The sequence below is a fragment of the Vanessa tameamea genome, chromosome 19 (genome assembly GCF_037043105.1).
Source record: "Vanessa tameamea isolate UH-Manoa-2023 chromosome 19, ilVanTame1 primary haplotype, whole genome shotgun sequence".
Lineage (NCBI taxonomy): Eukaryota > Metazoa > Arthropoda > Insecta > Lepidoptera > Nymphalidae > Vanessa > Vanessa tameamea.
The window spans coordinates 1,300,344-1,316,684 of NC_087327.1; the positions used below are offsets into that span (position 1 = coordinate 1,300,344).

Sequence of the window (16,341 nt, forward strand, 5' to 3'; positions counted from 1 at the left end):
TAATAGCACATACAAAGGATATAGTAAATTAGTTCCACTCATCGGCATTGACAATATAATGAATGAATACTTCTTATAGTATCTTTGTAAGAAAATTACGACTATGAGGTGAAATTGATATAGGAAATGAGATTAAGCATTCAATTAATTTGTAAAGTTATATGTTTATGTAAAATATCTGCATGCTGATGAAGTATTTACTTTGACGAAATAACATTTACGTATATACGTATTGGATCCATTCCAATATTGCAAAAATAATAGACTGGATGTCGATATATATTTAAATGAAGTAAATCATATGAACATATATTTAAATGAAGTAAATCATATGAACATCGGTTTTTAATCATCGTAGAAACGAAAATAACACCTACATATTAAAATGAGATAAAACGCCGAGATTATCCAGTTGAAAACGCGTCGATCAACCGTCAAGAATCAAAGATCGCTTACAATAACTTCCAAGAGCACACAGCCACAACGGATTGACGTGACGTATTAACCCAAGGGCGCTTTATTAAACTCGGGGTGTGTCATGCGAGTAACGTGTGACAATGTTTAAAATGAACGCAACCACATACTTATTATATATCACTTAAGATGTTCTGGAACGAAATGTCCAACATTGTTGAATTTAAAATTTTTCAATTTTAAATGTCAAGTATAAATATATCAGATATGTTATAACATTGGTAATTTGGCTCGGTCATTTAAAAATAGAACACATTCTTTTTTTTTTTTAATTGCTGAAAAAAATATAATCCGCCCTTATAAAAAGCAGGCTACAGCTAGTCAGTTATAATTTTAAAGTAAAAATGAAAGTACTTATTTCTTAATAAATTATTTAATAAAAAATATTGCTGTATATAAAACCAGAATCAATTTAAATTATACATTCACATCAGTCATGAGAAAATTTAGATTGTAATGACAATTTGCCAAAAACAGAAACATATCTATGGTTTTTGTTTATTTAAAGAATTACGATAAACAATACAGATACATTGGAATAATTGTAAGGAATTAAGTGTCTTAATCTCTATTACCGAAACTCAGAAGATCAGTGTTATATACTTAAGTCAGCCTAAGACTTAAGACCTGTTGTTTGGAGGCGTAATCCCTACTGAAGTCTAACTATCAAAATTACTGGAACTAACAAAGAACGTTATTAAATAATTAACGATTAAGTTATTGAATGATCCGAGTTGGCCCAGTGGTTAGAACGCGTGCATCTTAACCGATGATTTCGAGTTCAAGCGAGTTCGAGTTCAAACCCAGGCAAGCACCACTGAATTTTCATGTGCTTAATTTGTGTTTATAATTCATCTCGTGCTCGGCGGTGAAGGAAAACATCCTGAGGAAACCTGTTTGTGTTTAATTTCAACGAAATTCTGCCACATGTATATTCCACCCCGCATTTGAGCAGCGTGGTGGAATATCCTCCAAACCTTCTCCTCAAAGAGAGAGGAGGCCTTAGCCCAGCAGTGGGAAATTTACAGGCTGCTAATGTAATGTAATATAAGTTATTGAATGTGGTTTTTTATATAAGCTTTCATTTCTCATCACTGGTGATTCTACCCAATTGAAGCTAAGTTTACTTATATTTTCTGTTCATAAACAAATCACCTTGTTAATGGATTTAGTAAACGGTAATTATGATATTTTATCAGTGTTATATTTATTCTTACATATATGGATAGTAAGGTTCTCATTTGGAAAAAAATTACATACAAATTTACAAATACAAGCAGTATCTGTTTTCATACAGTTACAATCCTGTTATCCCTTCCAGCTATTGTGAACGTTGAAATAACGATTGAAAGAGTAATTACGATACACTCAACGAAAGCAGCAGCGACTGTATCTTAATGAATAAATCATACGCCGTACGCGTACAGAGACATGGATTCGTCTCAATCCTGCGTACGATCCGAACAGACGTATCTATTGGCACTAGTAAATAGACAACAGTAAAACACTCCCTATTTCGTACATGTAGGGGGCAACGAGTGCCTTATTAGTGCCCCACGCACAATAGCATGTTTACGCATGTAGTAACAGCAAAACTTTAGGTTCACGATACCGGGAAATGCTATCGTAGTCGATGTAATAATGCATTTTACATTTACTATACGGATATTTAGAATTCACCACGATGCCAATAATGAAAGTGAGAGACGAAAAAAACAGATACACTGCGCTGTTCTAGGAGTTGCTTTAGACCGATGATTACTTTTAGTTCCATTTCCCTTAGCGTACTTATTGCTGAAGGATTAGTTATTAAATTAACTAATAAATATATACTAGTATTAACTAAATAATAACTAATGATTACGTAATAAGCTTAAAAAATTATAGACTAAGCGGAATTATGCCGAGGAGATTAACTAAAATAATTATACAATTTATAGGATACACGAATCGAATGGCCGTAATCTCATTGTCAAGATTTCACGAGTGAGAAGTTATCCTTACAGAATTACAGTGCTCTTAGTAGGGAAGAAATAGGGATTTTTAATTTGTATTCTAAAAAATCTTTAATACTAAGTAAATTAATTACTAATTGGTCTACTAACATGTCTTACTGAAGGTCACATACATTGTGATATCATTATAACTAATGACGTAGGTACTCACATAGATAAGTATATTGACTTGTCTACCATCAAGTGAATATACTTACTCTGATGAAGTACCTACCCATTTATCATATAATCTACCTCCAAGCAACAACACTCAGTATTGTGGTGTTTCAGTTTAAAGGTTGAGTGAGTCAGTGTAACTACATGTAAGTTCTAAAGGTTGGTGGTCAAATTTCTTACGATGCCAACACCCATGTGACCACCCACCATCAGGTGGCCCATTTGACCACCTAGCTATTCTATAAAAAAACCACCTACAATTACATTGTTATCTTACTAAAGGCCACATAATATGTCGTACGTGTACAAAAATAATGAATTTTAAAGTATTAACAATGCTTTTTATTTTCATAGTACGTTATGTTACGTAAAAAAATATATATTTTTAATTTTGACAATGATAGATCATGCTTGGTAAATAATTAGAACTAATGTTATCGGGAACGGCAGCACGTGATTTTATTTTTTTATTTTATAAAAAGTAAATTTACAACATACACATTAAACACTGTTAAAAATTAAATAGATTTAATAACACTCACTGATTAGTTTATGAATTAATGAAAAATGTACATAACATTCACATATTATAACATGTAAATTAATTTTGATTTCGCAGGTCAGCATATAAAACTCATATAAAACTGCTTCACCGATTCTCTATAAAATATAACGCAGTTAAAATCATTGTTTTCTTATTAATAGCGAACTACCCGTCCTGGCTTCACACGATCACAATAAGAGCCTATATACAACTTTGAGATAGAAAAACAAACATAAAAATAAATTCTCATGTTATTTTCCAGCAAGGAAAGTTGAAGTTCTCGGCTTTCTTTACTATAATTCGTATGTGTTATGCGAATCATTCCTCTTGAATCACTCTGTTTATTCATAAAAACCGCATTAAAATCCGTTGCAATTTAAATTGCAGGTTTCGAATATATTTATTAACTTAAAAAATATTTATGTAGAAGTTTAAAATAAATACCCACGAAACAAAATAAACAATAGCTACTGTACAAATCATGACCGCGTGGAATGTGGGCGGGAATGCTAGCAGCATTTCCCCGTTGAATCGCAATTGTCTCTGGGCGAAAAATGTACCAGCCCTGTCACCATTGGAGACAATAAACCGGAGTGTTACATGTTTTAGAATTATTTTTGTATTATTTCTCCGAGGCTTAAACTGCAAAGAGCACAAGGACATTATTTTAAACTACTTTTTAATTACAACAACGTAATACTAATACTTGAAAGTACAGTATAACCTGTTCGAGTTAGCTTGATCTTTTTGACAGACGGGCTAGTGATGAGAAACAGAAAATATAACATATATAACAGACGATGGAACGATGGAATGCGTAATTCAAATTATTTTTTACTTATTTTTCTAAAAAGAGTTATACCAGCTAAAGAGACCCCAACCACTAGCCAAAAAGATCCCAACCAAAAGGAACCCCGTTCGTAACAATAACTTAACAATGATCTTTAATAAGGATTTTTGTAATCGATATTTGTAGCAGTTGGGGTGTAAGGGGGCGCAAACTATACCTTAGCGCCCCAAGCCAACCTCACCTGCCCGTGGTGCATCCTTTTGACCAGCAAACGAGGCTCTGACGACCGACTGATGGCGGTATAACCATAAAAAAAAAAAATAGGCGTAGCTAAATACCACAGGCTGGTGACGGGCAGCAGCGTCACCGGTGCGAGAAATTGCGTCCTGCGATCGCCAACCCGCCTGCCCAGCGTGGTGATTATGGGCAATACCTCCAAATGATGAAAACACGTAAGCCACGGCCCCCAGTTCCCGGCGGTCCCGCTATTCCTCGTCATAGGTGCGACGGTGGTAATGGACGGACGGGGGGTGCTAAGAATCACCGGGCTACAGGAGGCCACGCCAAAGTCCAAACTTTCGGAAGAGACTTTAGGGCTAATGAAGAAACGACGTGAAAACCCACCTGTCACTTCGTCAGAGAAACGGCAACTAAACCAAGAGATCAGCAAGCGTGTACAACACGACCTCCGGTGCTCCAATACTCTTACGATCAAAAGAGCCATCGAGCAGAATCGGGAGTCTAAGGTGTTCGTACAATCTCTTGGAAGGAGCCACCTGACGAAATTGACCACAGCAAGTGGAGAAGTCGTTTCTTCCAAGCCGGCAGTTCTTTCGTAAGTAGAGGACTTCTACGGCCGGTTATACGCATCGCACGCATCTCGACCTGATCCCGAAAATGAGGATCCTAGAGCTACATTAACACGCCACTTCACCGAAGACCTGCCAGAAGTCAGTTTTAGCGAAATCGAGATTGCTCTTAAACAGCTTAAAAATGGAAAAGTCCCTGGAGAGGACGGCGTCGCAACGGAGCTATTGAAAGCAGGAGGTAAACCCGTACTGAGGGAACTCCAGAAGCTTTATAACTCTGTCCTCTTTGAAGGGAGAACTCCGAAGGCGTGGAGTAGGAGTGTGGTCGTCCTGTTCTTCAAAAAGGGAGACAAGACCCTGCTGAAGAACTATCGACCCATATCCCTAATGAGCCACGTCTATAAGCTGTTTTCAAGAGTAATCACGAACCATCTTGCGTGAAGATTCGACGAATTCCAACCCACGGAACAGGCCGGGTTTCGGAGCGGATACGGCACCATAGACCACATCCACACAGTGCGGCAGATTATACAGAAGTCCCATGAGTATAATCGGCCCCTGTGTCTTGTATTCGAGGACTATGAGAAGGCCTTTGAATCGGTTGAAAGCCGGGCTGTTCTGGAGTCCCTGCAGCGTTGCCAAGTTGATTGGCGATACATCCAAGTGATGAGATGTCTCTACAAAGCTGCCACCATGTCCGTCCAAGTACAGAATCAGCAAACAAATTCCATACCGTTTTTGAGTTATCACGTTTTTTAGATTTTTTCAAAATAAGTCAAAATTGCAACTTCAAAAATTTATTAAAAAAAAAAGATTCGATTAAAATCTACTTTTTTCTTCTGATTTATAAAAACAATTAAACACTGGATATTTTTCAATATTTAAACAATAATTATCGGTCCAAATGAAAATGTGAGACGGAAAACGATATTATTTCAATATTTTTTTTATTTTTTTCCCTCAAATATGCCTGAAAAACAAAAAAAAACATTATGAAACTTGTTCTGCAGATTATTTTAAAAACATAATCGTTTTATTAGCTTTCCGAAAATGTATAAAAACTAGAAATTTATTTCAAAGCAACCGAAATAAAATGATCAAAAAGGACGCTGGTGGAAATTCGTATTCGAACATGACCGAATTCGTACTAAAGGTCGCTCTTTAAAATTCCCACAATATTGATTTAAAATAATATCCAATGTAAAAAAACTTACTTATTTACTTAACTTACTTACTTAATACAAATTTAAAATTAAATTTAGATACATAAACAGTTCAGTAGCTAAGTTACAATTAAGATATTTTGTAATTTAGCCTAGTTCTTGCTCGAAGTGACTTCCCCTATTGTGAACGCAAAGTAGCATTCTTTTTCTAAGTTGTGACTTAACTACCGAACTAGTCAAATTATTCCGCATTGTATTTGAAGCATTGCATGTGTCTTATTTCAGAAATTCGAACACATTTGTATCCACCAAGCCGTATTGGAAAAGCGTGGTGGAGTTAGCTCCATACCTTCTCCTCGAAGGGAGGGGCTTTCGCCCAACAGTGGTATATTAACAGGCTGATACTTTATCCGTTGTAATATATACATTTAGCTTGTGTTTTATAATCTGTTTCGACTAATTCTCGTTCTAAATTGAACATTATAAAATTTGATATGGTGTACCGCAAACTAGTTAAAATGTCGATAGTATTAAAACGTATAAGAAATAGAGCATATTTATGTCCCAACTTTCATGGCGTACGGTTAAGCAGTATCGAAGTCCAATAATCTCAAGTATATACTAAAATCCACTTTTCATATAATGTTAATGTTTAATGAATATGGTATTGTATTTATATAAAAAAACATTATCATTAAGCTTCATAGTTGATGTGACATTTTACGTGTTCAATATTTTTCGTGTCACACGCAAATTAAATGTGTCAATTATTGTCACGTGGAATATATAATTGAACTTATTCCATTTATAAACTGGAAAACAAATGTATTATAGCTACGTACTTATTTCGATTTTTGAAAATAGAACAGATAAAATTATATGGTTTACATTAGAGGGACGTCTTGTGTCTGTGTGGGTATGATTGCGTATGTGTATACGTTTGTCTACGTCTCATTTCCTTTTCATAATGGTTACTATATATTTATATGCGTGTGTGTGTAAAGTATGCTTTTGAATTCCAGTATAAATTAAGAAATACAAGTGGTCTCCCGCGATTATTCAAAAAAAATTTTTAGGAATTTCGAAATCTATCACAGATTTTGTTTTGATTTAATTTCATTGTAAACTGCAAGTCGGTCAGTTGTTTCCGTTTTTCATTTTTTTCTTATACATCCATAGCACCGCTTTCTAACCAGCCCGTAACTTTTTTCAAAATAAAATATTTATTGATTCATAACAATTTAGTAAAATGCCATCAATAATTATCTTCAATTTCCAGCACATCTACAGCTGGAGCTCTTCAAAATGAGGACATAACCGATTTTTTATGTGCAGCTATCGTCTCAAAATCACTGACAAAAATCGGCTACGCTATCAATATATAAGATTGATTATGTTTTTATTTAATTCACTGTATATTTTTAACGTGAAACGACGTTAAAATTGTTGATTATTCTCTAAAGGTGTTTAGGAACTTAATAAAATGGTCTGACATTGGAACTTGTTACATTTTCAAACAAACTGCTTAAAAAGTCACAACATTGTTACGATAAAACTGTTCCCCAATTGAGTTGTAAAATTCATTACTCACTTTGTCTCTCGTTGTTGGGTAGTATAAAGTCTATTGTAGGTTACGCAAACAGCGCTCGTATGAAATTCTCTATACAAGTTACTGATTGAAATTCGTGAAGTTTCACTTCGTGGTCGAGGACATAGATTAACTTTTATAATTGGATGTTTAATATGACATGACTTTAATTTGAGGAATACTCTGAATTTATCAATTGATACTTAGGATTATTATAATTCTCGTTTGTAATACACGTTTATTTATTTGATATATCTACAACCCGAGATGTACCAGTGGATAGAAAACGTGAGTCATAATCCAAGATAACGAGTTCAAACCCAGGGCAGTAAACCAGTTGATTTGTATTAGCGGTAGGTAACCAATTTGTTCAGCGTGGTAGAGACATATTCTAAACTTTCATAGAGAATATGAGAAAAGGTAGTACTACGACCAAGAGTACAACTCTTGGAGCATGTGATCATCTGATCGGCCTCTTATTTTATAATCTGAACCCGGCACGACCGTTGAAGCACAGCATCGCTTTATTCAAGATCAAGTCAAGATCCATACTCCGGGTTGCCCCGTTGTTCTAGTGGCCACAAATCTCGAGGTTCTCGGTTCAAATCGCTGACCGATAAAAAGTTAATTAAATTCTTTCGTTGAAGAATTCTCAGTAATTTCTGGAATCCGGAGTTTGAACACAAGACCTTGAAACTCCCGACTTTACAAACTAGCCACCAGATTTACTAGGTGGTTGGGTTTTGTACAAACTCATCTAGTATATTCTACCGCCAAACAGTAGTATAACATAGTTGACCAGTATGAAGGGCGAATGATCCAGTCTAACTACAAGCACAATAAAAATAACATCTCATATATGAGGAATATTACCAAGCGCGTTGGTAATATGAGGAATATTACCAAGCGCGTTGGTAATATGAGGAATATTACCATACGCATTGGTAATATGGACTGGTGGCCACTTACCATCATCCATTTGCCAGTTCCATACATATAATACTATATACTATGTAACCTAAATAAACATCAAATAAGATATAATTGCAATTTGTGTGACAAGTGCGACGGTCGACGATATAATTGAACAACTCTAATTGGAAACAGCGCAATCGTTTCATACAATTCAAGTCAACCTATACTTGACTACATATACTAGTATTAGATCGTGACTTCATTCGTGTGGAAATATTGTTTGCTTCCTGTAAGTTGATGATGTTATATAATATAGAAGCTAATGTATTCGTCAAAAGACTTTATGTATTGAAACGGTTTATCTATTACATTAAACATTTTTTTTTATATTTTAATTATTTTTATAAAATAGTAAAAAAAATTTTTTTTTACAATTTTTTTTTTTAAATAACTGTAAATAAATTTAAAAAGTAATATAGGATCTTAGTTGTATTAAGAATATAATATAATATCAAATTAAATTTTCTCATACCACTCAAAAGTATTATTTACACAACAATATTTAACATAAATAAACATTTTATTTTCTACTTCTAGATTTCAATTCTGTTTTAAATATTATCTCAATTATTATTGAGACACAAATTATATATAAGTCAATAAAAGTTAACCCTTCTCAAAGTGAAAGAGTAATTGACATTCTTACTTCATAGTCCTCAATAGTCATTCTCAGTAGTGTAATGGTCGATTTACAAGCAACATCTTACTTACGCAGTATAATTTTCGCAGGCAAACGAATAATACTTATACGATATAAACAAACAAATACACGAAAATAAAATGTTGCGATGCTACATTTAAAATACCCTTTCAACATTTTTACGTTCACATACGCTCGTTTAAGTGTGCAAACCAGTTTGCACAAACTAACGCCATGTAATATGTTTGTAATCACGCAACATAATGTCGTACGTATGTCGAAAATACGTTACATTATTAACGTAATTAATTACATAAGTAACAACGCACTTGTCAGCGAAACGTCCTTAGGAAACCAATAGTGATTAATGAGTCGAAATTCGGTACTACATTACTAATCATTTTAAGCTAAAAATAAAATCAAGTTACTCTCGATACGAATAAGGAGACATAAATTGTGAATAAGATCAATACTTTCCACAATCGTATCATATTACAGAGACATCTTCCCCGATGGCTTCACCGATGTAGAATTCTTCCAATTAATAAATTTGAAGTATTTAACTAGCAACAGATTATGAATACAGTTTATACCACACATGAGTAATCTAACCTTCTTACCTTCCAGTGAAAAAAAAAAAAAGAATTTGTACATTGATTTTATACGGATATTATCCCCAACGTACAATTAAACAAATTTTATCTTTTTATTATATTATTTATTTTTATTTAAAATACTTTATTGTACAACATATATTACATAACAATTATTGGGAACATTAGAGAAACGAAAAAAATGTGACAGATGGCGCGCAAAGGCGGTCTTATCGCTTATTGCGATCTCTCGCAGACAGCCTTTTGTAATAGAAGCTTAGAACGAAAACAGGTAAGTGCAGTTATAGATAGACATAACATACATAACATAAGCAGCCTGTAAATTTCCCACTGCTGGGCTAAGGCCTCCTCTCCCTTTGAGGAGCAGGTATGGAGCATATTCCACCACGATGCTCCAATGCGGGTTGGTGGAATACACATGTGGCAGAATTTCGTTGAAATTAGACACATGTAGGTTTCCTCACGATGTTTTCCTTCACCGCCGAGCACGTGATGAATTATAAACACAAATTAAGCACATGAAAATTCAGTGGTGCCTGCCTGGGTTTGAACCCGAAATCATCGGTTAAGATGCACATGTTCTAACCACTGGGCCATCTCGGCTTATATATATACATTATAGATAGAAAGAGGAGATAATAACTGTTATTTAAGAATACTGATATTAAAGTATAATAATAAACTACACATAACTGCATCCGAATAATACACATAATAATATAATATATATATCAACATATATATACATAACTATTATATTAGTGTTGATATAGAATTATTGATTGACAAGAAATACTGTTTCTTACTTAGAATTGCGATCGTGATTATATATAAGAAATACAATTACAAATAATGTATTAATTTTAACTAGCTGCTCTGCGCGGCATAGCGCGTTAGGGCGCTCCCTCGGGCAAATCTTGCCTGTAATATTTGTTATATTATTGTTTATACTATGATTCGATTTTGAGCATTCGCCTGCAATCGAGTCATCTCTTTTTTACACTTTGATTCTTGATCTTCTCTCTCGCTGATTATACAAATTATATCAACTAATGCGCAGTTCATCTAACTCCCTTATGTAATGCTCGAATTTGAACTGTTACAATACAAGCGAATGCTCTCGGCAAGGAACCGCCCTTAAACAATACGCTCCGCTATGCAAATTCACCTAGACTTTGTATAGAAACAGTATGTATATTAAGTAATTTTATTTACCGGTACTGCAAACTTTTCTTAGTAATTATTCTATACGAAACTTTATAGAGCAGAATAACTCAATTTATTAACGGTCACAGTGTAATATGCAAATCCCTGACTAAGAGCTTAAACTTTTCAAACGTATCTTTTGCATATTTTTCTAGACCTCAATCTGAAATAGGCCGTTACGTCGACGTCGACGCTTCGTCTGTCTAAATCAAGTGTAATAAATATGTAACAACTTCAAAATTTATATTTTTCATACTATGAGCGAGGGTCGATCTTGACGGTAATTATATTCGATGATTATGATAAATGTCATCTAGGATGCAAAGAGGTTACAGATTAAAGATTAAGGTTATTTAGAATACTTTAAAAATATCAGATACGTAGATTTGAGACTGACTGATTTTTAATCTTTTTCTTAATTTAGCTTTTATGTTAATAAAATGTAATTATTCGTATCACAATCCAATTAGTAGAATTTCGAATTTCGAAAATAGTTTAAAATTATAATATATATATATATATATACAAAACGTTGTATCCAGTGCCCCATATAATTAAATAGTTTTCCGTTCATAAATGAATTTATTAATTTACAACGAACAATTCTAAACCAGTTTCAACCAGTTGGAAGAACTTTAAACCGACTCAAGCCGGAATAATTGTAACATGTAAGTACATGTTAATGGTCTCGAAGTCTATAAAATGAAATTATTGTTCGGTTTTATAATCCAATGATATTTGATGAAATTGTTAGTACTTAATATTGGCATAGCGACAATAGCGGAAGTTCGATTTATGGCGGTTGAATATTCCCAAACTAATTTTGAAGGTCAAAGTTAAACTATGAAATGCAAATAACAGTAAGTTTGCTTGAAATTGATGTTGAATCAAATCTACGAAGCCGATAGCATTTTCTCAGTCTAGAAATTGTTGGAAGTCAACGGTTGAAATGGTAAGTGGATTTTGATTTTGTAGATATTTACTACCACTAGCGGCAGTCTTGAATTTTGCTACAGTTTAAAAATATTCCATTTGTTTTAAGTTACGTTTTGAATTATTGCAAAAAACGGGCTTTTTAAAAACATTCTTCGCGTTCGATAAACTCAATCAAAAGGGTTTATCCGACACCAAAAGATTTAGGAGTGGAAAGTTAAAAAATGAAATAGAAAATATCCCAAGCCGTGATGGCTTCGAAATCACTGCAAAAAATCAACCCGCAATCCGCTCGGAATGTGACGGTTCTAAAATTGAATTTCCAATTAAGTGAAGGTTGGAACCGACCCTGGATCAAGGCATCTGGGGATACATTTTCATATTGTTTTATTTATGTAAACGTGAAACTTTCTTACTGAACTTTTCACCTAAACCGAAAAAAGTTTTTTAAACTGTGTAAAATTTATGCAAAATACTGCTAACATCTAAAGTTATAATAAATTTTCGGCATAACATAAATATAGTTAAAATTACAAAGTTAAAAGAGAGGCTGCCTTTGATAACAATAATTTCTTTTTTAGATATTTCTACATTAAAGTTTGCAAAGTTCGAATATATTAAAGAAATTCCTATTGCTAATATTGAGACTATCATAGCATCATTTATAAATGATTTAGTATTAAAGTTAAAGACTTTAAGTAACCATGAAACTGCAATTACCATATTTTATACATTAGTAAATTTATATGCCACGTAAGTCCGAAATTGTAGATCATAATCAGCTACATTTGAAGTTACCCTATATATTTCATCGAATTCAAATTTTACACAGAAAATATACTCTGATAAAGAAATTTAAATCGAATGATCCTTAAAATAAGGTTGCTATTAAAAGAAAAACTCACTGGGATCGTGAGAAACTTCCTACGATCCGAATTTCCGAACGCCTCCAGTCGCTCGGCCATTTCCGTCACGCGTAATGGCGGCGTCGCGGAAATGGCGCGATGACAGAGTCCGGAAACTTATCCCCGTGTGACTCGCATGACACGTTTCTCGGGCCAGCGTCAATTTTAAAATTGGAATCGTGTTTGATTAGAATAAGTGCTCTGTTTCATTCCGAATGCCCGATTGAAAAACCCTTTCGGCCGAAATGGAAATGCATTTTGTCGGAAGAAAAACAATATTGGAATGTTTCCAAATTTTTTGTAGCTAGCGCGGAAATGCATCGCATCCCACCTGTTTTGTGTTATAAATTGTTGCATCCACAATGGAATACCTTTTCATGAATTGTAAGAGATATTCGGGCTGGCAACAAAAGGGAATGAGATACCGGCTGCTTCAAACTGGTTATATGCTGTCACGACGTTACAAATCTGACAAAGAACATCGCTATAAAATTGAAAAATAGAATACAAATTGCCCTACTGCGGAGGAGTTGTGTCAATTTCTCATTTCAGACAAAATATTTGCACGATTTGTGAACGGAATTTTAAGCTATTTTCGTTCATCATATTTTAAAATGTTTTACTTGCTTGGTTTTTAGCCATTATTAGCTTTAATATTCGAATAAAAATCACCTTAATCTTAAATTTAAATTTAGCTCGGAGTTCGATATTCAAATATGCACATTAAGGGGAAAATCTAGTAAAACTTTATGGAATCGAATAAATCCTCTTCAAATCCAATCATATACTAAAAAAGAAAATTAAACCAAACGATTCACATAAAACGAACTGCACGAAGACTTAGAACTTGGTAAACTAAAACCCAGTGGGTCACGATGGAAATATATTTCCACAGATAAAAAAGACATTAGCCGGGACCGCTCTTTATCGGGATAGGGATAAGGGGAACGGAACGCCTCATTACCAGGACAGGTCAAGCGAGGTGAGATCTTTTAGCACTCCTTTCATATCTAGAATTAGATTTTTAGCATTTAAATTGACTTAGAAATAAATATATTTTTTTATTCCTGACCTAAATTTTTTAGAACATTTATTTTTAAAAAGTTTTAATTTAAAATATACAAAATTTTCTGAATTAACTGAATGTGAATAAATATATTATTTCTTACCTAATGATTAAAGCTCATTGATTCAAGCTAACTCAAGCTAACAATGATATGATATTGCAAAGTATTTTTTACGATATAATATTATCATCTAATGGGAATAGATATGGCGCTACTTATGAACGCCATCACTGCTTGAAATCATTCCCTATAAATTAACCGGCGCTAGGTACTCGAAACTAACATCTATAGATTATAAAGGATTTGATGTAGACCAAACCTGTTTTTGGAAATGAAGCCAGCGTCCTCATATTTTATATTAAATATTGCTAAATGAATTATTTGGAAATTGAATCACAAATAAAATTTTTATTCAAAAATATGAAAAAAATATCTCTTTAGCTAGATTCTTTTTGCTGAGATTTGATGAGAATTCCAGCAACGGTAATCTTTTTTTTTTTTTGTAATATCCAATGACGCGTATTAGTTTCTGATAGTCCACAATTGTGGTCGCAATGAATTTATTGCGTCCTGTGTATGTATATTATGTTTAAACTTTAAATGAAATTACGAAGAAAGACATTTTGTTCCTCGTAAACGTATGCGGCTCACGTAATCTTCTATTTTACATATTTGATGAGTTATTCCATTATTTACTTTGATGACGTAAATATTTTCATGGATTTTATAATTGAAGTATGTTACGTGTCAAATATGTAATTACTTGAAGCTGACTCATTAAAAAATAAGCGAAATATAGTGCAGTTGTAGACACTACTAGTGCAAAAGGTCATATGTGATAATTGTCCTTGAAACTAGATTTGCTTATGATCTTTTATTGAAATAATATTCGTATTATTTAACAGTGTTGTTTTCGTGGTGACTAATACGTAAGGTGATATTTAATTTGCATGTAATCGCAAAGTCAATTAAACCATGCCACTTATTTGGTGGTAGGGGTTTGTGCAAGCCCGTCTGGGTAGGTACCACCTATTCATCGTATATTCTACCATCTTGCAGTAATACTTAGTATGAGTGTCTGGCTGGTTCGTTACTGTAGACTCTGTATTCTGAAACAGTCGTAGCTATAGATTCAATTTAGTTCGTTAACATAATGATTTAAGAGCACTTTTAAGAGCCTACTTAAATAAAGAATATTTTTATTTCAAATTTTTAATCGAATTCAAAATAAAAGGTTATGAATTCAATTGTATTTTTTAAGTAGTACTCCTTTGGTCGCGTAATGAAAGGCACTCTATACATATAACATAAAAAAGCACTCGAAATAGACAGTTTAATGCCCTATCGCATTTTACAATGTTTATTTTATAACAATATTCAATTGTGAATTTTTAAATTTGTGATTGATTGTGTGAGTGAGAATTTATAGTAGGGGTGAGAAAAGAAGAAATTACATTAATCATAATAATAATTATTATTTTGTTATAATTCATTATTATTAAGTCTTTATTTGTAAATATTTTATTAAAGCTTTCGTTTAAAATTGAAATATTTTCTTAATGTAACGAAGCGTCACTTTAGACGAGTGGAAATAATATCTATACATATATATACATATAGATATTATATATATAAAGAAGCGTAAAGATCAATGTTATTGATTCTTGGCAACGTGAAATTCCAAAGTTTTGGTTTCATTAAGTTCACCCGACGAGACGCTCCTGTAAAATGTTGATTCAAGAATATTTGTTAGAGGTTAAAAGTCAAAAATTCAAGGTAAATGTCAAGGCTGAATACTTTTAAAAATATGGAAGCATTACACGCACGTACTCGAAATATAATAGAGAATACTATATCACATAGTCATTTCTAGGCTGTGTGAAAAACGTTCCCTTTAAAACAGTATCATAAAAAAAAAAAATGTTTTTAGAATACTTTTTTATATGCACCTGAAAACCAACCCCTAAAACGTGAGCAAACATGCGGGCGATAACTAGTCGGTTCATTCAAACTAATATCAAATATAAAAATATAACATAACCGAATTAAGAACCTTCTTTTTTTTAATCAGTTTAAAAAGTATCTTGCTATCCTAGTTCAAATAAAATGAGTTCATTTTATTATACAATAAATATAAAAAACAAACGCATAAAATGGAAGTACAGATGAGAAATTTCCACCGCGAGTATTTCCTTGAATACAGCGGTAATGGAAATTGTTTGAAATTGTTAGCGATGTTGAAAAATCGCGCATCTCTTAAGAAATATCGTAGCGTGCCGTAGTAGTGTGTGTGAGCGGCCTGTAATACATCAATTGTAGTAATTGAACGTCTAACGTATTGGCTTTGAATATTTAAACATATTTTCATCTTGTTTATTTCTTGAAAATAAAATTGTTTCTCTTCGTACATATAATCAATAAGCTCATAGGTAATAAATTGGAAGATTTATAGTAAGATACAC

At 33.1% G+C, this 16,341-nt stretch overlaps 2 protein-coding genes across 5 annotated transcripts in view; one reads left to right on the plus strand and one right to left on the minus strand.

Annotated features, from left to right (window-relative positions):
* LOC113397062 (neurexin 1) overlaps positions 1-16,341 on the minus strand; it is a 180,004-nt gene that overhangs the window by 30,836 nt on the left and 132,827 nt on the right. The gene's annotated exons all lie outside the window — the stretch shown is intronic.
* LOC113397044 (probable methyltransferase-like protein 15 homolog) overlaps positions 15,410-16,341 on the plus strand; it is a 141,950-nt gene continuing 141,018 nt past the window's right edge. Inside the window, exon 1 of the mRNA XM_064217861.1 lies at positions 15,410-15,421. The gene's annotated coding sequence lies outside the window, so the exon portion shown is untranslated. The remainder of the gene's footprint in view (positions 15,422-16,341) is intronic.